Source organism: Dryobates pubescens, chromosome 18 (genome assembly GCF_014839835.1).
Source record: "Dryobates pubescens isolate bDryPub1 chromosome 18, bDryPub1.pri, whole genome shotgun sequence".
NCBI classification, from domain to species: Eukaryota; Metazoa; Chordata; class Aves; order Piciformes; family Picidae; genus Dryobates; species Dryobates pubescens.
The window spans coordinates 9,213,977-9,237,806 of record NC_071629.1 but is presented as its reverse complement, the minus strand read 5'-3'; the positions used below and the strand labels follow the sequence as shown (position 1 = coordinate 9,237,806).

General features: G+C 45.8%; 1 protein-coding gene across 6 annotated transcripts in view; it reads right to left on the bottom strand.

Moving 5' to 3' along the window:
• PASD1 (PAS domain containing repressor 1) overlaps positions 1 to 23,830 on the bottom strand; it is a 103,845-nt gene that overhangs the window by 51,454 nt on the left and 28,561 nt on the right. For 4 of the 6 annotated variants that reach the window (XM_054169389.1, XM_054169388.1, XM_054169386.1 and 1 more), the window contains exon 1: positions 445 to 754. The exons of 1 other annotated variant lie outside the window; for it this stretch is intronic. The gene's annotated coding sequence lies outside the window, so the exon portion shown is untranslated. Of the gene's footprint in view, positions 1 to 444; positions 755 to 10,080; positions 10,100 to 23,830 lie in introns of those variants that run through there. One more of the 6 variants, XM_054169383.1, reaches the window with a different exon arrangement.

Here is a 23,830-nt window from a genome sequence, read left to right as displayed (position 1 = left end):
CGGGGTCCGCGGGCACCAGTGGGGCCGAGGGTGTGGAACTGGTCCCCGGCTGGGAGGATGCTGCTGCACTCCAGCATCCCCGCGCGGGAGCTGCGTTGGCAGCACCAGGAGACCCCCGCCCCCCCCCGAACCTCACCTCTACTACGGGAAACCCACCGAGCAGCTGCAGTCCTGCGCTAGTCCTGCCGACATACCGGTTTTGGTGGAGAGGGGGGTAAATCTGGCGAGTTAAGTTGCGGCTACAAATTCTCCTTTGCAAAAGTTAATCGGGACAGTCCTGGAGGTGCTGGGACGCGAGCAGGGCAGCCCCGCAGCGGGGACTCTGCCCGGGGCACACCGCGGCCCGCCTCGTCGCTCCCCGTGGGCTGCTAATACAGGAACCTCCCTTTCCGCACCCCCACCCCCCCTACCCCGCCAGGGTTCGCGGCACGGGGCCGTACGTACCGTCTAGAATGATGCGTGTCCCGGAGCCGCTCTCAGTGCCATGCCCAGCCCCGGCGCTTTGCCCCCACGGCTCCAGGGGTTATCGCCCTCCCCGAGGTCCCTTTGCCCAAAGGAGACATGGCATGAGGGTGGGCAGAGCCGGGGGACAGTTCTGGTGCGGCAGCGGTGGGTGGTGGGCGCACGGTGGGTAAGGGCTGCCGACGAGCTGCGGCGGGACTTGTGAAACTCGGCTGCGGCAGCGGCCGGTTGTGTAACGCGGCGGCGGGCTGAGCCCGTCCTCCCGGCACTGCACAGGCGCGCTCCTCCTCCCCTCCCCGCTGCCACCGGCGGCACCCGCCGGCCGCCGGCACCCCGCCGCGCGCGGGCCCGCCCGCATCGCCCCCTCCCGCGCCGGGCGCGCGCCCCGGCGGAACGGGAGCCGCGCGGGGGCGGGGCGCAGGAGGCGGGCGGGGAGGACTCGCGCACAAGGCGCGCAGGAGGCGCGGGCGCGGAGCCTGGGGGGGGGGGGTAGGGCAGGGCTGTAGCAGGGCAGGGCAGGGCAGGTGGCGCGAGGAGCGGCGGTGCCCTTCGCCGGGAGGGGCCGGAGGAAAGTAGGTCACCGGCACCGCCACCGCCACCGATCCGCCCCGCACCGGCATCGGGCCGGTGCTCCTCTCCCTCGCTTCTGCCGGGTGTTACCGGAGGGGAGAGCAGCGCTGCACGGGCTGCCCAGTCTCGCTAGCAGCTGGGGCTGCCCCTACCGCATCCCGCGGCCGTTCTGCTTTCCCCACCACCTCGGCACCGATTCCATGCCCGACATGAGCTGTGCTTTGACGGGATTAGTCATCCGTACCATGAGTCACTGATTTAGCATTTGCTTCCTTTTTCATAAGACTCTTTTTTTTTTTTTTTTTCTGCCCTTTCTCTGCCGTAATTATTTTCCCTCTTCGGGGACTGTGGGTTGCTCCTTACCCCCCTTCCCGACAACCGTGTCCAGCTCCGAACGAGGGGCCCGAGCCGGTGTGAGAAGGCAGCTCCGGGGAACCGGAGTCAGGGCCGCACTTCACTCTTTCCATCAGGCAGCGCTGATTGCGGGGCTTTGATTTACACTTCTCTGGTTTCAGGAAGCAGCAAGTACCAAAAGCTGGGGCACCAAGACTGGTCTAGAGCCGCCTCCTTTCTGGTCCCAAGGTAACGCCAGGAGCGGCTAAGCGCTGACTAGGCGCTGCAGTGGGGAACGCGTTTTTCACACCACGGTTAGAGTGACCGGGGTCCCAGGGTGCTGTAATTGCCTTCCAAAACTGAGTGAAGTCTCTTACCATCAACTTAGGGGTTTCCCCGCTACGTTTAACTCCTCTTAGAAAGCTGTTCCTCAGCCTCTTCCGTGCTGGGTGATCTGCTCCTGGGAGCTCATTTCTGCCTAGTAGCCCTTTCCCACAGCCTGATTCCTGGCTTTTTTTGCTCCTCCAGAATTGCTGTTTCTCTCCCAGCCATTCCCAGGTGGGTAGCCTCTCTGCATGGCCCTATCCTCCATGTATGTTAGTGACTCAAAGCATAGCACAAGAAAAAGACAGAACCAAAAAGGGGCGAGTAAACAAAAGGGTTTGCCATGAAGTTTTCAATACAAACCTGATGCTGCTGAGGAAAGGGAAGCGACGCTATTGGCTGTTGTTGATGAAGACAAAAGAAAGGGCATACGTGTAGTTAATTTTCTTTCTTATCAGAAGTAAAACAAGCAGTGGGGTTGTGCTGCCTTCCACAAGTGGCAAATCTCATTTTCCCACCTAGAGCAGGTTTTTGAGGCATGCAGCCTCCTCCTATGAAACAGAAACCCTTCCCTTGTTTAAACGAGAAAAATACTTCTTGGTCTCTTTCAGGCAAGGTACAACTAGGTATCAGCTACAGTGCTTCTCTCTCTCTCTCTCTCTCTTTTTTTTTTTTTTACTTAAGGTGTATCTCTGCAGCCTGCACTGCTGCCCTGTTACCTGGGTGGCAGTCACCGAGACAATGCCATTGCCCACATACATGGGCATGCAGATAGACATTTGGGGCATTAGTTCAGGAATAAAAAAACCCTGCTCTCTGCAGCTGAGACACTTAGCACCTGCAGACAGATACTCTGGGTAGCACAGGCAGGATGTGGCCCTGGGCTGGGGCAGATTTCTCCTGAAGACACCAAGTGCCATTGCCCTATGTTGCGCTGGCATTGCTAGCCACTTCTGCTGCTGGGACACTTCCACAGCCGCCCCCTATCCTGTGAGCCCTGCAGGCACAGCAAACGGCGTCAACACACTCGTCTAATACAGCAAAACATTCATAAATACCACTTCAAACATTAATTGCAATAACATGATTTTCTGACCAGAAATCATGCTTTATCTGAAGTGTTTCAACCAACTCCCCTGCAAACCCTGGCAATTAGAGGCAGCAGGCTGGGCAGACGCAGGAGCTCCTCTTCCTATAGCAGTGTTATAAGAGCTTTCATGTTTGTGACTTTAATTATCTCATTTAGAAGAACACATTCTCCACCACGGTTCTTCCAAAAATTCAAGAGGAACAGGGGAACTGACATTTCTACCATGACAAAATTCACACATTGCCCAGCAAGCTGTGACATTAGGCAGCTTTAGCTGTACCCTGCGATGGCTGGCACAGACTCAGATTTGTTTATTATTAGTTTTTAACAATACTGTGTTGCAAACACTTATGCCAGCAGCAATAAAACCAAGAGAGAACTGAGTTTAGCTAGAAAATAAGAACAGCATGTAAAATATGTACATATACATGCTAATATACACACACACATATCTGTAGCCCAACAAACTAGCCTGTCCTTGCTGCATTTGTTCAGCAGACTGGAGAATCCTGCATCCTGACAGGTACCATAAGGGAGTAACATAATTAAATGAGAAAATAAAGGGATAGTTTGGTCTGTATTTTGCAAGATCACACTCTCATGCACAGTCTTTCATCCCGAGCAAAAACGTCTCCAAAGTAGCCTTTATAATGCATACTACAAACATTCATAGCCAGGAAATACTTGCATTACACACTGCTAAGTCAAGAACCAACTCTGGTACAGGATCGTGACCTCACCCTTGTCTCACTCCAAAGTGTGCCCAGGAATTCAACATTGTGTCCTCACTTTTCACACAGCAGTAACCGTGAGGCTTAGGATAATGCAAACGCAGAGAAAAGAGAATAAAGACATCAAAGTGGGAAAAAAAATACTCTTGCCTTGATCTGAAGAGGCTGTTTCTGTGCCGTTTTCACCATGAGTCCAGGATGCAGCAGCGAGAGGAGCTGAAGTGATGGAGCCCACCCAGAGCCCACCATGGGAGTGTGTGGATGAGGCAGTGGAAGCCCCACTCCCGGACACAGCGTTAATTGTGTCAGTGCTATTGCACAACGCTTTTGCCTTGACACTGTGTCATGTAAAGATTTTAAACTGCCTCTTTATTAGTCATCCTCTATTCATTTTAATTGTGCCTGATAAACAGGACCATTTCACCTTTGTGTTCTAGTGTAAGCACTTATCTTGCATATTTATAATACCCCAGAGACTTTCAGTCTTTTGCTGTGGCATTGGTAGGTGCAAAGGAATGAGCAGGCTTTGCCATCACAGCCTACTGGTGTTCTCACACGTTTGCTTGCTACATTTTCAGACCTCTGCCCTCTCAGTGCTGATCCTGGGGCTGAAAATGTTCAGGCAGAGGCTTAGGTTAATGCATGGGAACCAGCAAGAAGAGTTAGGCTGATTGAAACACGCATTTAATTTTTTTAACAATCAAGTGCCGTAGGTGTGTGCTTAACACCAGAGGACTCACTTTGATCTCCTCTGAGGACAGAATTTTCTGTGGATTAAATTCTTGCCTCTGAACTCTGGTATTGGTTGTTTAACAAAATCAAAGTTGGGAGATGAATAAATAATTATTGTATTGAATGTAAAGAATACAGTTGAAGTTTCTTGGATGTTTTAGTTCCATTTACTTGCAACATGAAAGTGCACTGTTCAAGAGTTTACCTATGTGGAACTCTGTCCTTGCAATTCCTTATCTATCTTTATGTTTGTGAATGATAAAGTTTCACTGAGAACACCTGAAAATAGGGCAGTTTCCTTCCTGTGGTACTATGACCTTCCCCTCATCCCAAACACCCACTGTGGTTGCTGTGATGGGGAGAAGGAAGTGCATTTTGGCCAGGCACAACTCTGCCACACCACACTCAGGCTGCATAGCAGCTTCTCCAGCACACTGGAGCATTGCTGGCACAGCTGCTGCACTGCAGGACTGTTTGCTTAGAGCTCACATCTCTGCTTGAAGCAACATTCTGCAGTTATTAAGAGTCCTTCTCCCTCTGGGGATTGCATCTATTCTCTGGTCTTACATAATTTCACCTTCATTTTCCCAATTTTAAAAGACTCAGAAACCAAGTTCGGGCTTGCACCACAAGCATGTGAGATGATGGGTAAAATCCCATTCTCATTTCAGTTCAGAAAAAGGAACAGAAACTCCATTAAAGGCAGAGCAAAATCCACACTTACTCCAGTGTGAAAAGGATTTCCTCCTTAACATAAAATCTTGCATCCCTCTGGGCTGGAAGGAGCTGCTTGCTGTCCTTCACAGCATCTTTGAGGGCCACTTTGAATCTTTATGCAACTGCTTAAAAGGATTAGGAATATAAATGAGTTAATCACCATTTAGGACAAAATTACACCTAAGCTTTGGAGAACCAACTTGGAATATTTTCATTTCCACTGTCCAGCATCTTATTTTGTAGGGACTTATTTAAGATGATTCTTGCAGATGCAAGATTAGTATCCAAATTTTGTGTATCCAGATTTTGTGTAGACCTGAGGCTCTGTGGGCTCTTTTGTGCTGGACTAATGTATTCAGATGAAAATGTGCATGGTTAGATAAACATCTTTATCTGAAAAGCTGAGAGGTGCCCAAGTCAGAGAGCTGGCCAGAAAAAAATAGTACAAAAATACTTTTAATGTAGCTGATCATACTTTCAACAAAAATTGCTAACTTTATAAAGGAAAAGGTGTTCTCAGTCACAGTAGAATATTCTCTGGGAAGTACTTTTAGGATCTGTTATTCTCATTAACTCAAAGAGCTGCAGGAAAAACCATTGCACACACAAGAACATGGCTACCTTCTTCTGCCTGCATCCTTTCATGAGAGCATGCACCAGTTCTAAAGCTCTTTGACCACCTTTACATAGGATAATGTACCTATGAATGCATTTTCTTTGATGCTGGGTTCATATCTCCTGGAGATTGTGCTGAAGACAAATTCAGGCTGCTGCATTTAAATATAGGTTAAGTGGGCACAGGCAATAATCACCTCTGATTAGTATAATCAGCTAATGAGGGGCCTAATAAGCAGAGACATAAAATAGAAACATATTAATAATTATGTTAAAGGCCTAAATGCCTCTGAGTTCAGCAGTCAGAGGACAAACAGGGAGAGAGAGCAGCAGGCAAGGGCAACAGCTGTGATATCACCTACAGATGTAGCACAGAGGAAGAATGGACAAGTCAGTGCAAAGTTGCTGTCCATCATCTGCAAGTACATCCTTAATAACTCACAGTTATTACTAATTAGCACACTAATTAGCACTACCTCAACATTGATACACATGGATATTTCCTATTAATACTTCTGCTGATGCTAAGCTTTATTCATACAAGATGGTAACACTTTAAAGCCTCTCTCTGGTAGTTGCTTGTTCTTAGTTACATAGCAGCTGGGAATTCTGCACACCAACTATTCCTTGCACTGAGAATTTTCCACTTTTCTGGCTTTTACTCAGAGCAATTAGAGTTTTTAACATCACAGGTTAGAGCAGCAATGTCTGACTCCAAGACAAGAAGCAATGTTTTCCTGAGCAAATAAGGCAGAGGGAAAGATGTCCTTGTCACCTGCTCTTCCTCCACGAGTTATACCCCAGGGTCCAGCACGTGTGGGTGACAAAGGGCACACATGTTGGGAGGGCCTAGCAGGCTGCCCTGGGATAGGACCTGCTTCCATCCATGCCTTCCTGTCTGTCTCCCATCTCCTGACATTTACCTCCTCTGCTTGGCTAGGACTGGTCTGCAGCCAGAGGGCTCCCAACTACATCCTAATCCCTTTTGGAAACTGGGTAACTGGGTCGGAGAGTGGCATTAGGGTGGCTGTGACCTGCAGGCACAATGTATTGACAGCTCCCATGGCCCAGCTCACCCCTTGCACAACCTCACTGATGAGGACATGCCTGCAAAACCGCATGGGGCTCTATCCCTCCTGCAAGACCCCATGCAATGGGGCGTTGAAAGAAGCAATCACCTGGTTTGGCTTTGGAAGGAAAGTAAAATCCTTCCACTCCTAGACAAGATGACCAAGTGTGGTCCTTTCCCAGCTCTGCAGCAAGAAGACATTAAAATCCAGACTACTGACAATCATTGAAGGACCCAGAAGAAAGCAGCCAGAGCATTTGTGTTTAGAAGACTGGGGGGTTGACAGTCCTTCTACTACACCCTGATTGGCAAAGACTGAAAAAACAACATCTATCTATGTGTCTGATTCTTGGCAAACTCACCACAAACAGTTGCATGTACTTCACCACCAAGGAAAGACCAAGTGTCATTTGACAGTCAGGCAGATCATAAATGTCGAGTGGTAGCTTCTTAAGCACAAGCTATGCAGGTGCTTCTGTAGAAGACCCGAGCAGCCCGATAGTCTTGACGGACCACTGATGCTATAAAGGACCAGAGCCTGCAGCACAGGCCCCTGGACACAGCTCTCCAAACACCTCACTTAACGGTCTTTTAGGACACACAGGAAAGAAAATGTGTGTCCTTGATTCCAAGGGCATCAAAATCAACAGGCTTCTTGGGTAACCTTCACTGTTTTCCGCTGCCTTACTTAAAACACAGAAACCTTCTAAATAAGTTCATGAATTCCCTAGAAGTGGCCTGATATTCAGCAGAGATTTTACCCTGGGAGCAGGATGGACTGAAAGCATTACTTGTTGCTGATGCTGTTCCACTGTGCTCATGCCTAAACAAGAGCAAGTTAAAATACAAGCCTGCAAGACTGTATCACTGTGGTTTACCACTAAACTGTTCTGAAGTCTGCCAAAAAGTATTCAGAACTGCGTTGGATGTTACTGCAATCTCTGCTCACAGAAATGCACATGGTTTTGCTGGGCATGAGATAGGGGCTGAATACCATCAATGAACTGGCCATGATGCTAGCAATGAGTCTTATGACAGATTTTATCTACAAGCAGCATTACAAAAAGTCAGCTATGGTAAGTGGAAACAACACCCTGACTGCCCTGGTGAATTCAGCTTCTGTTATGCAGCTCTAAGTGACTTGAGGACGCATTGTGTGTCTATGGGAAATGAATCTGCAAGACAGTTGGAATTTCCTCATCTAAACAGGAGTATCTCCTTTTTGGTCACAGCTTGTGAATGAGGGGTGGGGCCTGGAGAGAGGACTTCTCTTAATGAACTTGTTATGAAACCCCAGAGACATTTTGCAGAAGTGGGACATCTGGGAAACAGATTAGATGTTTTTCCTTTGGACAGCTTGTTTCTTTGCTTGGCCCCAAGTATGATGGTGACCATATGGGCAGTGAAGTACTACTAACCTTGTCATCCTGGCCCCAATACTCTCTATAGCACCTTTGACTGTCTTAGCACCAGATCCTGCTGGTCCTTGGCACATAAAGAAATCCTCTCTGCCTTGTTACTCCATGAATGATTCATCTTCTGTGACCAAAGCACTTTCCCAGCACATATGGGGACAACCACATGAACTCCAAGAGGTTTTCTGGTTTTAGTTTGTTGCTGTGGTGTTTTATTTTGTTGTTGTAGGGGTTTTTGTTTGTTTGTAGTTTTGGTTTTTTCTTTTTTTTTTCGGTGCAGTGTCATAAAAATGGTTCCTAGTTGTTTTGCACTTAGCACCTTCTGTCAAGTCGCACTGTTTCCCATGGGTGTCATCTGTCTTTGTACCCAATTTTGCATTCAGCAGAGCAGAGCCCAGGGCCTCTCAGAGCACTACAAACCACTGTTCAGGAAAATTCTGCCTTACCACCAGTATCTTTTTATCTAAGTAAAAGACTGTCCTGCTTTAGAGTGTCATTGTTGTTACAGTGACTTCTTCTAGTTCCACCCCCCAGTCTTCATCCTCCCCTTGTCCATTTCACACCTCTGCCTGCCCTTAACATTGGTGGCGGTGCCAGTCTGCAGAAGAACAGGTCCTTGCAACTGAGGGAGAAGAAGAGGGAGACTCCAAAATAAATTTAAAAGAAGTGCATCGTTTCCTGTGGAGCTTCTGTCCTTTCACTTGCAGGACTTCAGCTGGCCTGCTTTAGCTTGCACAGAGTGCCACAAACCCAGCCCTCACTGCAGGTTTGCTGCTCCGTCATCATCTCCCTCAGTTAATTCAGAGCCCATGCAGCAGTGCGTACACAGAGCAGGTAGTGCCACTGGCGTGGCAAGCAGTGGGTGAATCATAATGAAACTATGAAGAGGAAACATGTCACAAACTGAAGGAGAAGCTTGCTTTGCAGTGGAGTGTTTCATCTACAGAAAAGTGCTCAAATTAAGGATGCTGAAGAGAGAATTGTGCCCCAGTCACTTAATGTGTTTGTTTGGTTTGTTATGTTGTTTTTCCTTTCTTTCTTTCTTTCTTTTTTTTAATGCAGTTATTTACTGGTTCTGTTGCTATGGGAAATATGAATACTTGCCATGACAACTGCAGCAGAGCGTGGCACACAATCCACTTCACACAGAACATCTTCTTAAGGAACTGCTCCCATTCATGCATCATACAAAATTCTGTGTTCTTGAGAGCAATTCAGTGTGGGGTTTTCAGGCACAGTGACTAATTCTTCTGCATTTTAGAATAGAACGTTGCCTGGTGTCTAATATTATTTATTACTTGGTCCTTCCACAGCCCTTTCGCTATTACACCTGGAAGTACTTTGCAAAGGTAATCCTTACCAAAAATACTCTGCTTATTTTGCAGATGAGCAATTCAGGCAAAGCAATCCACAGCACAGCAGTATCAGGATTGGTGTTTGCACTCACATGACTCAGGTCAGTACATGAGCATGGCTCTCATTGCAACAGGGTAGGATGACCTCCATGAATTCCACTGCCAAAATCTGCACCATCAGGAAAGAGCCCCTGCTGGAGAAAACTTCAGCAAGCTCACTGCATCCATGCCTCTGATTAAACAGATGAAGCACATCAGTGTTTGCGCTTGACCCCTGTTTTGTGGTGTGCTCTGGTGACTGCAGGCTGTTGTGGGCAGACTTGGGGATGGAGGGCTGTCCCCTTGCACCCAGCAGGCTGCAAGAAAACAATTACATGCCCTGGAACATTTTGTTCTGGAAGATGCTTCTGGAAATGTCCTGCCTCATTCACCTGAGGGGGTTATGCATGCTGCCACTTGTCTGAGTTGTGTATACCGAGATAAAGCATGTACTGTTCCTGCTTTGTTCATCCTCTACAATCCCTCTAAACACCCTGCAAGCCCACACCTCACTTGGGCTTCCTCATGCCAATTCATTTACTGCTCAGTGTGGTAAAGACCCTCTGCTCCCCAACAGGCGTGGGCTGCAGGAATGAACACCACAGCTTGGTGGCTGGGTTGTACTTACTTTACAATAGGGACTCACTGTAGCTCTGGTCTGCCTTGGCCATCAGTGAAGACTGGAGTTTTCTCAAGTTACTTGCTTAATAATGATTTCTGGAGAGGAAAAATTACCCCCAACAAATTGTGATCAAGAGTAACCAGGAACCCAAAGAACATGCTCAAGAGTATGCATGTGGCTGAGAAAAACCATTACCAACCCAGGCAATAATCATTCTGGTTATTTACCTCTTAACCTTGACAGACATGTTCAAAGTGCATGATAAATGACATCTCTCTTATATCACAAGGATTAGCCTAGAGGGAAATTCTCTCTCTCGGTTACCAACATTAACCATGTTGCTTTTGGCACCGGATCCATCTCCTTACTTTAAAAAACAGCATTGACAACTTTTTTCCACTGTTTAATTTCTGTAGCCACGGTAATTAAATATGAATCTTGCTTGACATACTGCAGATTTATCACCAGTGAAACAGTCTTCTGCACATTTCCATAATTGCTGCTGTTCAGAACAAAATAGTTATGCACTATGAGAGACTGACAATTTTCTCCCTTTTGGTTAGCTTCTCATTTGTTTGCCCTTTTGGCAGTGCTGTACAGCCGTTTTCATTTCATAATTGAATAATTTTCCATTCACATATGGAGACAATAGTTTGCTTTCCATTTTTTTTTTCTTTTTTACATGTTGTTGCTGCTGTTGTTGCTTGTGTTTTACATTGTTTCTGAAGATATGGAATCCAATAGGAGTTGCCTGAAGCGGAGGTGTCCTTTAACATCACCACGTGCTGCCCTGGCTGAGCAACAGGCAAATACAAATCACATAGATATTTGATTTTAATATAGTGGCTTTGATGGCCAGGAAAGAGTTTTGCTTGATTGGTGGCTTTAACCCTTCATGCTTTTGTGGGTGGTAGATTGGAGTCACCGTCCCTGGAAGTGTTCAAGAGGGGATTGGACGTGGCACTTGGTGGTTTAGTAGTCATGAGGTCTTGGATGACAGGTTGGATTTGATGATCTTTGAGGTCTTTTCCAACCTTATTGATTCTGTCATTCTGCAAAGAATAAATATCTTCAGGCTGTATTTCAGAGAGAAGGGTTGCGTTTTTTCCATCTCCACGGAGTGCATTTTTACATCATGATCAGCCACCATCACTGTGTGTTTCCTCAGAAAGAACTAAGGTTTACATTGCCTGAACAGATCAGTTTTGCAATAAAAAGGAAAGGACAAGTAATTTTTAGGATGCTTAAGCCCTGGCAGCAGCAGCCTGTGTGATTACTGCATCTCAGTGCTGGGGTGAAGTGCTCCTCATCCCACTCCCCAAATGGGTGGCTGGCTAGATGTTACAATTGCACAAGCTATTGTAATAGTCTCTGCTTAACTGTTCACACATTTGTATCTGCTCAGAAACCTTTCTGACTGCCTCCCTTTGGTAAATAGATGTGTAGCCTCTTGTGAGCAAAGCCTTATCAGATTGAACAAGCCTTTTGAGGACATTTGAGGTAGAAGAACTAGCACAAAAAACTGCAGACAGGCTGAAATACTTCAAGTGATAAGAAACCCCAATGAATTTTTTCACTGATAATCAGGATTTCATTCTAGGGGCTGAGTTACTTTAACTCCCTATTAAAGATGAGAATGGATCAGGCTGTTCTTACTGCATGAGTCTTTTGTAACTCCTCAGCAAGCCTAGCTGTCTGTGTCTCACTACCCTGCTATTTCTGAGTGCTCCCAGGTGAGCCCCAGCATGGGTGTTACTGCCACTCCTCAGCTCATCTGGTAGATGGTTCTGAGAGCCAAAGTCCCTCCAGGGATAGTTATGGGACCAAAAGAGGGATAAAAAACATCTCAAAGTCTCATTACAGCCCCCCAAGAGCAGAGAATGGATTTCTTAATTTCAGAGAAGTCAGATCAGTCCTCTTTGAAAACCAGCTTTCAGCACAGATTAGTGCTGTGAGACTAGCACCTCTTTCTTTTTTCCTTTTCTTCTTTTTCCTTCCTTCAATCTTAAGACTTTGGTACACAAAGGTAGGGTCACAGCCTGAGTGATGGGCAAGCCTCAACCTTTCAGCAGGTTTCCTCTAAAAGAAGGACCTACAGCTTGAGAGGCTGAACCAACTGAGTAATTTCCTGCTTGCCACAGGCAAAACCCATCGTGCATGTGGACATCAGGCAATTTTGGCATCACTGACCAAAACATACTGAGGCCAGAGAGCAAGGAAATGATCTCTGAGGAAGGTGAACTACTCCAGTCTCCATTAAGGACACTGGAGATCTTCCAGTGCACGGTCAACATTCATCTGTGTGTTTCTATTTCAGGTCTTGGCTGCTGGGGCTGACTGGAGCAGTTGATCGGCTTACCTACTGTCTTGCCAGGATCAGAGCTTGAATGAGGGCAAGCTGGCTGTGACCCAACTCAGATAAGTCTAAGGTTGTGCTGACAGGCTAGGGAAGAGAGGAAGCTGGGGGAACCTCTCTTCTCTGGGAGGATAGTTTGCTTTTCATCATTCAGATTTTCAGACTCAGGGGCCTTAGTAGATTGGCTTCTGCCAATTATAAAAACAACTAAGGATGGCCTGCTTGCATTTTAGAGGGCCTGTTTTCTGAATCAGAAGGTGGATCCCACTCTTCTGAGTGTGAGTCTTTTCTGTATTAGGTCATCTTAAGAGAGGACTTCAAATGTCCAGGCTAACCTCATAACTATGTCTGCACCAGGAGGGATACAATCGTTCCTTTGATCAGGTTGCAGCAGTGGTTTGAACGCACAGCTTCCCCTCTTGACAAAGGCTGCAGCATTGAGAGATTACACAATAAAGAAAGATAAGAGGCAAAATCATTTGCATCCTGTGCACTGGGTGCTGAAAACATCCAAAGGACAGACTTCATCCTGAGGCTGACTGGCAGAGCCTAGGCAACTAAGATAGTACTTATTTGTCATCCTCGGAAGAATATTCTCCTTTATGTAGCATTTCTGCTGCTCACAACTGCTAAGGGGTTTCATGGCTCTTACCTTGTTCAAATGACCATAAGCAAATTCTGACTCTTCTGACAGGCAAGAGCCCAGATGTGATGCTAGAAACAAATACTGAATTTTTGACAAAGCAAAACTCATTGGGTGGGGCTCACTGCTACCTAGTGATGGCTAATTTGAGCATCACCTCTCAGACTGAGAAGGGTTGCTTTGGAGAGCTTTGTGGAACAATACACACTATTGACTGGTAAAGGTGTGGCATTAATCTGTTTGTGAGTCTGTCACTTGTAAATATAAAGCTGAGCAACCAGGTTGCATTTTCTGGATTACAAACCAGGCATTGCTTACACTTCCCAGACAGAGTCAAAAGGCATCCCTTCCTTCACAGAGTCTGGTGGGGGAACAGCTCACGTGTTCTGAAAATCCTCTTAGGATGGTAGTAGAAGGGACCTTTGCTCCTGCATCCTCATAAAACTTGTCGTGGACAAAATTGCAAAGGGAACAAAGCCTCTGCGAATATCAGTCCTCTTCTCTAAGGAGTGCAGAGGCAATAACTGTGTGCTATGAAGAGGCACACTCTCTTAGGCTACCCTGCATGTTGGAGCACAGGACTGAGTATTGCAGGACTGCAGGGCCTGAGTTGTATTTTCAGAGCATCTTGGAAGGTATAACTGAGATTTCCAGCCAGGCATATGACTGCATTTTGTGTGCAATTTACAAATGGGAAAAATTAGAGCCATATCCTCTGACTGAACAAAAAGACAGCAGAAATCTTCAGGCAGAATTCTCTTCTCAGATCTACCCACGCTGCACGCAGTGATGGCGAAGAAAAGCATCTTCCGTGCTGCTCGCAGCGAGAGTGCAGCATGAAAATAGATGCCCAAAGCACATCTTAGAAGAATATATTTAGTCTGGAAGTGGTTTAGACTGAGAAGTGATCTCACAAGATACACTTTGCTTGCCAGAATTATTTTAGTAAATAAGGAGGAAAATTTTATCCTACTTACTATTATAGATGATCTGGTTAAAGTGGGGATGAAGGAGTAGCTGTAGCTGTGCATTGATAAGAAGTATCATGATGTTTAGTATACTCAGGCTCATGGATCTTCATTTCAAATTCTGCAGCCAGTAAGTGGAGCAGAGCTTTCAGTCTTTTGGAGGAAAAGCAGCACGTAAAGCCCGGGAGTTTGAAACTTGTTCAGTCAGTTTATCAGGTGGCAATCTGCCAATCTGCAGGGAAAGGTGATACCTCAAACTTTTAGAGGGCCGATTGTTTCGTTCGAGGGAACTACGCAAGTGTGTGAATCATTGTGTACCGGAGCTCTGGAGATTTTAGAAGATCAATCTTTAGGAGAAAGGGCAGAGAGCCCCGAGGCTCTTGCCAGCAGATACACTGATTGCAGCACATTGTTTTCAGTGCTGCCAGGACACCGGTGCATGCCCAGCAAGATCTTACATCGTTCCCCATGTACCACACTAATACTACCTGTTCCACGCCAAATGGAATTTTGATCTCACTCTTTATCTTTAAAGAATGGACATCTAGGTGTTGCTACAGCACCATGAGTTTGCCAAGTATGTAGTGCGTTGCTGATACAGGAACACGTTTCAAGTGCTGCCAAAATTGATCAATATCCTTCAATCTGGGACACAATCAGCCTAGACTGAGAAGTCTAACGTAGGCAGTCTTAAGCAGCCTGTCATTACCCTTCTCTAAAAGGACAAGATGAGACCTAAATGCATCAGATGAAACTTGTAAAAGTACAGAGGCTACTAGAGCAGAACAAAACCCCCATTTTCCAATTATTTGATCAAACCCACTCCAGAATAAAACTAACAGTCCCAATCCTGAAGTCAATACCTTCACACTGTAAACACAATACCAAGCAAAGTGCTTTCATTGCAAAAGTGCTCAGAATTCAACATGCCATTAATATTTATACTATAATAGCTATTTAGCTGCTCTTGTATGAGGAAGCCCTTATTCATACCAATAAAGCACTGTGAAAGTGGGAGTCGCTGCTTCAAAGAATCATCCTTGGCCTCAATAATATATAAATCTTGTTTTGGAGTTTGCTAGAAATAAAACATTCTGTCTCTAGAATGAATAGAAGTTACACAGTCTCTTCTGCCAGAATTGAAGGACAGTGAAAAGGGTTTCAGGGTAATTAGTGGTAAAATTTAGCAAGCTTATGACACTTATCAAGGATTATATCATTATTAATAATTAAAAACTGTGTCATTCTTGCTGTCACATGCCAGTTGCAGATGGATGAAATGCAGGTGAAGTTTAGTTAAAAATAAAAAAGCCTCGCTACATTTAGGCTTCCATTACTAACACGCTCCGCAAATTGAGCCCAATGACTGCTTTCTGTTCAAACAGTTCAGACTTTGCAGTCAATGCATAGTCACATTCATTTCTTTTATTGGTTGCTTTCCAGGCAGAAATGCAATAACTTAAAATGTTCTTCCATCTGGAGTTCAACCCAGTATCCTCAATTCATACCTGCAGCACTCTGATACAAGAGCAAACTTAAATCTCTGCTTCACACGCGCGTAAAGCTAAGAAGATAATGACAATGCTACTGCCCAGTGTGTTTCAAGCTCTTCTTGTTTATATAACCCAGCAGCACAAGGAGGCTTTTCTTTCATTGATAATAGCTCCAGGTGTGGCACAGCCATACCCATGACTAACACATTCAACAATAACATTTACAAAATGTATCGGTCAGGAGGGCAATCAAGCACACAGCACTAGCCTACATCACCTCTGGATTTCAGCATCTGTGGGACACAGTCATCTGCTTGCAATAAAGGCTCAAACATAAAGGAAGATTGGCCTCAACTACCACAGCTATCACAGCAAACAAGAGAAAGCTGCCTCTGCATTCCAGGCTTGGAAGAGTGTAATCTCTGAATAAGAGAGGTTGAGCTGTTGGATAGTTTGGATTTGGATCTATGCTTCTTTGAGTCAGCCTCACAGCAACTCTGAGCATCTTACTTTGCTCTTTACTTTTCTCGCATGCTTCACAGCCATCTGATAATGCTTCTACTTTTCTTATTATGTGCATTTTCATCACCAAAGTGCAGTTTTGAAAAGACAAAGGAAGGAAAAATGATAGTGGTTCCCCATGGCAATCACTCGTATTACCTTACATGGAGTCATAGACATTAGCAGAGAAGAAGCATCACTAGATATTTAAAAACTCCAATGGAGCAGGGAACATCCTTTCCTCTAGTAACAGAGGAGTAAGGTGAGCTCTTGCCTGATGAAAAGGTTTGGTTTGGCTGTTTCTCTAAATATAAAATTATGCCCCAGTGAGCTGGCAACTATATATTGATCATTTGCTACCTTTGTTCCTCAAAAGATGTTGCCTTTAATTACTGAGTACCATCCTGGGTACCATCTCAGAGGAAACCCTACCAGAGCCAGCCCAGGAACTTCTGCTGCTTAACATCCCTTTTCCAAAGCCAGGAGCTCACTTTCTCCATGAAATCAGAGTGCTGGAGCCACATTCCTTTCTCTTTGCCAGATCTCTGGGGTTCTCCATCTCCATGTGCCTGATGAGTCAAGCCTGCTCCCCAGCTCCTGCCTGTCTGAGCTGCCCTGCTCAGACACTATCACAGGCAGAAGTCCTTGGCCAGAGGTGGCACTTTCCTTGCTCCATCCCCTGAGCCAGTTCTCAAATCCATCACACTGTGGCTGACACATCAGCACAGCATCCTCTGCACAGTGGCAGTTTGCTCCATGTCAGAAAGCAAACTGTGGGCATTTAAGGCACTGTATGGTGGCACCCCACTACGTGCACTGCAGCCCAACTGCTCCCTCTGGCCTGCCCACTGCTGCAATCAGAAGTGTTTTTATCCAGTCACTGAGTCCATGGGCACAGGGGGATTTCTTTACCTGTGCCAAAAAGCAGTCAATATGTGTCTGAACAGATCTGTATCTGCACAAAAGACAGAGGGAAACATCAGGGTGAGGAACTCTGAACAAACCACCACATGACTGCTAGCTTGATACAAGATAGAATTTGCTGATAGGCAGACCTTCCCTTGCAGGACCACTTCATCTCTAGGATGAATTTCTCTCCGCCATGAGGCTCACTTCCTAGGTGGCAAAGTGAACATCAAGAAGACAGCGATGGTGCGTGTGGTTAAAGCAATCTGTGGATTGCTATCCATACAGTGAAGGACACAAGTACCCATAGGAAATTCATAAACACTGCTCTGTTTATGTGAATGAAGAACACAAGTCAGGAGTCTCTCCTCCTTCTCTTCTCCAGGGAGCTGGGATTGTTTAGCCTGGAGAAGAGAAGGCTCAGGGGTGACCTCATTACCCTCTACAACTACCTGAAAGGTGGTTGTAGCCAGGAAGGGATTGGTCTCTTCTCCCAGGCAACCAGCACCAGAACAAGGGGACAGAGTTTCAAGCTGCGCCAGGGGAGGTTTAGACTCAAAGTGACGAGAAAGTTCTTCACTGAGCGAGTCGTTCGTCATTGGAATGGGCTGCCCAGGAAGGTGGTGGAGTCACCATCCCTGGAGGTGTCCAAGAGGAGATTGGACGTGGCACTTGGTGCCATGGTCTAATCGTGAGGTCAGGTTGGACTCAATGATCCTTGGGGTCTCTTCCAACCTTAGTGATACTGTGATACTGAGTCTTGTTTGTGGTGCTGCTGCAGAGAGCTTCCTGTCTGCCAGATGGCTTTGTAAAAGTTGGTTTTGCACTGGGACTAGCCACTGGCAGCGTGGAAGCCTACACTTTGCTTCTTAATCTTCTTGGCACATGTAGTTGGCCCAAGTTTAATTAAAATTAATACTAGATTGATTGATGACTGCAATCATGAGGAATGAAGAAGGACATGCACAGTAAGGACAGCTTCCAGACCCAGGAGATTTCCTCTTGTTTTTACTGTCTGACATTTCTTTTGAAGCCTCCAAACCTCTCTTACTTCTGTGGGTTAGAATGTGGTGGTAGCATGGCTCCTTAAATGCCTTGGGAAATAACACTTAGTAATGGACAAACCTGAATCAATAAGTGCTCTCAGCTCCTTTGAGATGTGGGTTAGCCAGCTGAGCCAGAAATTGTGCAATCCCACTGCAACACCGCCCAAACCCCGCATCAAGGGAGGTGACCATTTGTGCCTGTGCAATGTGGAGAAGAGTCCATTCTGAATCAAACTGAAAAAATCCCTCTCAGCTCTTCAGGGGCATGGGCGGGTCATGACTGTGCATGAGAGCTTCTGCACAGCTCCAGGAGCAGGTGGGACAAGCATGGGAACCATGCTGCAAGCTGCCTTGTGTCATGAGTGGTGCAAGTCAAACCCAAATGACACCACCACCCTCTCCATTCCACATCTGTAAACAATAGTACCACAAATGGATGGCACAGGTACAGGCCTAAAACATCACTGCACTCTTCCCACCTGTTTCTCTAATTATGCAGCCCCAGGCTGATGGCTGCTATCTACCAATAGTAAAACACAAATCCTCCTTTCAAGATGGAGGAGACTGATGAGGGTCCAAGTACACCAGCTCTACACACATATAAAACTTAAGCTGGTTCTACCAACCAGCAAAGGTTATGGTCTGAACAATACATTTAACTAGACCACAGTGCAACTCTACCGTGACATGGAATCCAAGCCAAAAAGAGTAATATTCTGAAGAGCTTCTGTGACATGGGAATCTGGGTTCCTCTCCCTCTGCAAATCACAAGGGGCTGCATTCATTAGAGGGCAGGGACACATGCACTCCTGAGGAAAGAAAGCAGGCATTTTTTGGAAGTGTCACACATTGATCTTCCTTTCCCAAGCACACTGAGATACAGCCAGACAAAGTCTTAGCGAGGAGGAAGATTATGACTGTGTTGAATAACTGTCTAGCCAATAGGATCTCCATAAACAGTTATTCAGATATGTCCTGTTCACACCTAACACCAATTAATTGCAACATGACTATAAGATCACCAGGACATGTGAGGAAGTGATTATGAACACAGAGCTTCCTAAGAAGCAAGGGCTGTCCCACTTTTCACAATGATGTTGGAGAACAGAAATCTCTGTGGAGCTCTAATGGGCTACAGGGGTGAGCTGACAATAAGCACTCTTTAATTAAGCTCTTTGAGAAAGTCAGGCTCCCACTGGGCTTGTTGTGAGAGCAGCAAAGCTCTTGATTTATAGCAATTCAATGCCCAAGCTTCCTAATACTGATGTAGGACACCAAATCACCAAGACCTCTTCAGTATAATTAAAGGCAGGATGTGCTCCTGGCTGGCTTATTGCAGCTCTGAACCGGAATGCAGTCAGGTGTATTCTTGGGGCTTGGACCTGTAGCTTCTAGGGTCCATGTCATATAATAGGGTGTACTGGTGATAGTAAACGTGGAGTTAGTTAGAAATGGGGCAAAATAATGAAGGGGAGATTATTCAGGATCTCCTGAGTTCTGGTCATGCCACATATATGCTGCTAAGTCTGGAGAAGCTTAAAGTGCCTCTTTCTGATCTTAAATTGGGTAGAGAAAATAATTAAGCACACAGGCATATAGGGGTTAATTAGATATGGTTTGGTTTTCAGAAAGGCTAAGCAAATATCATCTCAGTCCTGGTGCTCTTTATCTTTGAAAAAAATCAGGCCAAACTGTTACATTTCTTTGCAGCAATTCTGAAGGCTAATATTGCTCTTGCAACTTAAATCTATCTTGGCCATCTCGTCAGGTCTCTGGGCATCAATGCAGCACATAGGATATCTGGATTAACTCCTGCCTGAACTAGTGCTCAGGCACACAGAGAGGGTTAGAACAGTGACACACCTGTGCATGACCACTGGCCACTCTGTGCTCCCTTTACATGGAGGTACAAGAGGACACTGTCTCAAGCTGTGCCAGGGGAGGTTTAGGCTGGATGTTAGGAAGTAGTTCTTCATAGAGTTATTTGCCATTGGAATGGGCTGCCCAGGGAGGTGGTAGAGTCACCACCACTGGAGGTGTTTAGGAAGAGACTGCATGGGGTGCTTAGTGCCATGGTTTAGTTGATTAGATAGTGTTGGATGATAGGTTGGACTTGATGATCTCAAAGGTCTCTTCCAACCTGGTTAATTCTATTCTATTCTGTTCTACATGAGGTGGTGCTGCTAGTGTCCATGGCTGGGTGCCCCTTCAAGCTAGGCTCCAGCATTTTATAAAGTCAGTCTGCCTAGGCTTGGAACTGCTGTGCACATGTGCTGTTCTGATCCTTGATGAACAGCCCTGATCTATGCAAATGGAATTGCTTTGGGAATCCTCCCAACTTCATCTTCAGGCTATTGACTCTCATGCTTTTATCTGCTAAATAGGAGAACTCCCAACTACTAAGTGTTCCTTCTGGGAATATTAGCTCCTAGGCTGCAGCCAAGTCAGCCCTAAACCTTTTCTTTTAAATCAACCTGGAAGTGTTTCAGTCTTTCACCAACATCTGCATTTCCCAGCCCCTCTGTCATCTTGGTCCTCTGTAGCTTTTCATCATCCTTACTTGAACTAAAAGGAGGGCTTACGTCACCATTGTCGTGAGCACCACTTAACATCCCTGATTGTATTCCTTCTAATTACAGCACTGTGGTTGTTTAACCAGGATTCTTAAAGTCTTGTTCAGAGCCATTGCTTTCAAGCCTGTGAGCCTGTTTTCCCATCTTTGTCCTTTGAAGCATGACTCTCTATCAGCCCTCATTGAAACAAAAGCTCCATGCTTGCCACAGGTAGTTGTTTCCTTTGTGTTACCTTACAGGGCTAAACAAAACCAGGAGAAAAACAACTGCAATGATTTGAATAACCATTATTCTTACTTCTTAATCAGAAAAAAATGTGTCAATCTTTGGAAAAAAAAAAATAGACTTTCAGTATCCTGCTTTGGGGCAAAAATACCAACGGGGAAAAAATCCCAACAACAAAGTTATCTTAGACGCTCCTCTGTGGAGGCCAATCTGAGGCCTTTGTCCCCAAAGCTCTCCCAAAATAGGTTCCCTGCAGCTGGTAGGTTGCTCTTTTACTCAGGATGAATTTCAGTCACTGTGCATATCAGATGAATAAGATTTGTTTCAATGAAAGAGTCTGAAGGGGGAATTTTTCAAGCTGTGTGATGTGCGAAACCACCCAACCCATCAAGAAGAAAGGCATGGAAAAAAAAAACCCACAATAGAGAAACCAAAAGCATGAAAGAGGAATAAAGACATCCTTCGGGATAAGGCAATGGAACACGTGTGGGTGGAAAAGCACACAGGAGAGATATGGAAAGTATTCAAAGAGAAATTACTGTATGCCCAATGGTTATGTGTGCCATTGAGCTATAAATACTTCAGGGCAAAATTTGTACAAGGAAGGGGAAAAAGTCATCTGATGTGAGGAAAAGCTCTCTAAAAGCATAGGAAAATTGAATAAGTTCAGGATAGAGAATGGGGGGGGGAGGGGAGGGGGAAGACAGTTAATGATGTGACAATGTGTCAAAAGACATATCTGCATCTCCCATGTATAGGTCTCTAAGTGTGTGTTTACTGGAATCTCGCTGTTAGCAATCCTGGTGTCAACCACAGAGAAGGGTATTTCAGAAGCAGGCTGTACCACAAAGCCTTAGTATGGCCCTTCAGAGCCAGCCTGCCTAAACCTCCTGGTCATCCTGCATTTCTTCCACCACCTGCTAGATCTGCCCACTGCCTCCTACATCATCTTACAGTTGACACTGCCACAAGTCCTGACTGCTTTTCTGTTCTGTGTTTGTTCAGCATCAAAAGGGCCCAGTGCCTCTGCACGCCCTGAGACCAAGCTACGGATTACGGCACCCGTGCCAAGGCTGGCTGTTCATAGCCCCATGGATGATGCACAGTCATTTTGGGCTGCCAGCAGCATGCCTGTCTATTGACACAAGTAGGAATTTCACATCCCCAGGTGATGGATGTGAGTATACAAATAAAATGCTGCAAATCCTGTAACTACCACCGCACAGTGAGAACCACCTACAGGACCTATGCCCAGAGGTGAGGACAACTTCCCGTGAGGGTAATTATGCATTACTTTACAGAATTTAGGGCAGGATTCATCTCACTCAACTTCAGTTAGTTTAGAGCACAGTGCTTACTCCTTGCTAATTATGTAGGCTCATTTCTAGAAATGGTGGAGGGAGAGAGGCTCCTTCAAAGACTCTAGCTCAAAGTCTCTGATGAAGATTGCATGGCAGGGCCCATTTCTCATTGTGGACAAGCAGCTTGTTGGGCAAAGGATGAGTAGCTGCCAGGTGTCTGCAAACTCATTGCAGGCAATTCTGTTTTCCATAACAGAAATGGCTGCACCGCTGCAGTGTTTTAGGAATGGGGGTCAAGAGCTGAGAAGGAATATTTTAAGGAAAGTGTACTTTCACAACACCTTCTGACCTACCACAAGCAGCTGTACACTGAAGCCCTGTGCAAGGTCATCCCAATGGGAGACACTTTCCCACCGCTATCATTTCACGACAGGCCAAGCGCACTTGCTTTCTTTTTAACCATAAAGCCTCAGCTGAGTGAAACTGGCCCTCATGCAGGAGGAAAACGAGTCACACGTGCAGTGTGTGAGAAGTGGGCACATGAAAGGCAGGCAGGACTGTTTGGTCTCTCCTCTGTCCTACTTGCTGTGCCATAATTACATAAGCAGCGTTTGCCTTGCTCCTGCTTTCTCGCCTCCTTTGCTTGTTTCCCCATTTTTAGGACACGCTTTTACTCGAGTTACACTGACCTCTTTTGCAGGAGAGGTTTACATATTTTCTGACTAAAGCCCCTTATCTTTAATTACCTGGCACATTTACTGCCCAAGTCAATAGACTTGGGAATTCTTTTAATTAGAAAAGCAACCACTCTCATCAATAGGAAAAATCTGAAAGCTCCATGTAAAAGAGAAGCAGCTATGCAGAAATGTAGACCATCTGCAAGCAAGGCAGACACCTACAACAAGTATCATACTCATATTCTCCTTTTCATTCAGCAGTGGAAAATATGTGAACATATTGCAGGGCATCCAAACAACCCTAAACACAGTCATCTGTGACAAGTTCTGCTTTAGCTATAGTGGAAAGAAAAATGGCAGCACCAGTGATATTCAGGCCTGCTAAATATCACTCTCTTCATAAAACACCTAGGTACCAGTTTATGTGTTCCAAAATGCTCCATCCACTCCTTCCACCATGGTTTTACCATGCAGCTGTGGGAGACCCTTAGCAGCAGGGTGGCTTACCTGCCTTTGCTAGGAGCTTACCAAACACAAGCTGAGGATTTCCTAACAGGTGGCAGCTAATGCAACAGCACAGATAGCCAAAATCCCACCACAGCCAGCCAGCATGGTGATGGATTTTCTCTTCAAGCCATCACAGAGCCAGAATAGTACCAAAACTATGTTATCCAGCATATAAGAAAATGCAGCATGTGAGGGCAGAGTTCAGTATGGGAACAGAAGACACATGGTGAGGGGAGAGGAGAGAAATGGGTTAAATCTGAAGAAAAAGTATAGAATGCCCAGCTTGGTCCAGAGGTCCCACCCTCACCCTGATGGCCAGTACTGGGACACAGTGGGTACAGGGTGCATGGGTTGTGCTCTGTGTGCATCCTGGATATGCCTTAGGATGCCAGAGAGTTGCTGTAAAAACCTACTTGTGATAGACTACTAGGGAGAAAAATCTAGTGCCCCAATTTTAAGCTAAGCTGTTGCCAAAATTCTGACTGGCAAAAAGTCTAAAAACAAATGTGGGGATAGTGCTTGAAAGCCTTTGCACAGGGTGATAGCTGGTTAGTCAGCAC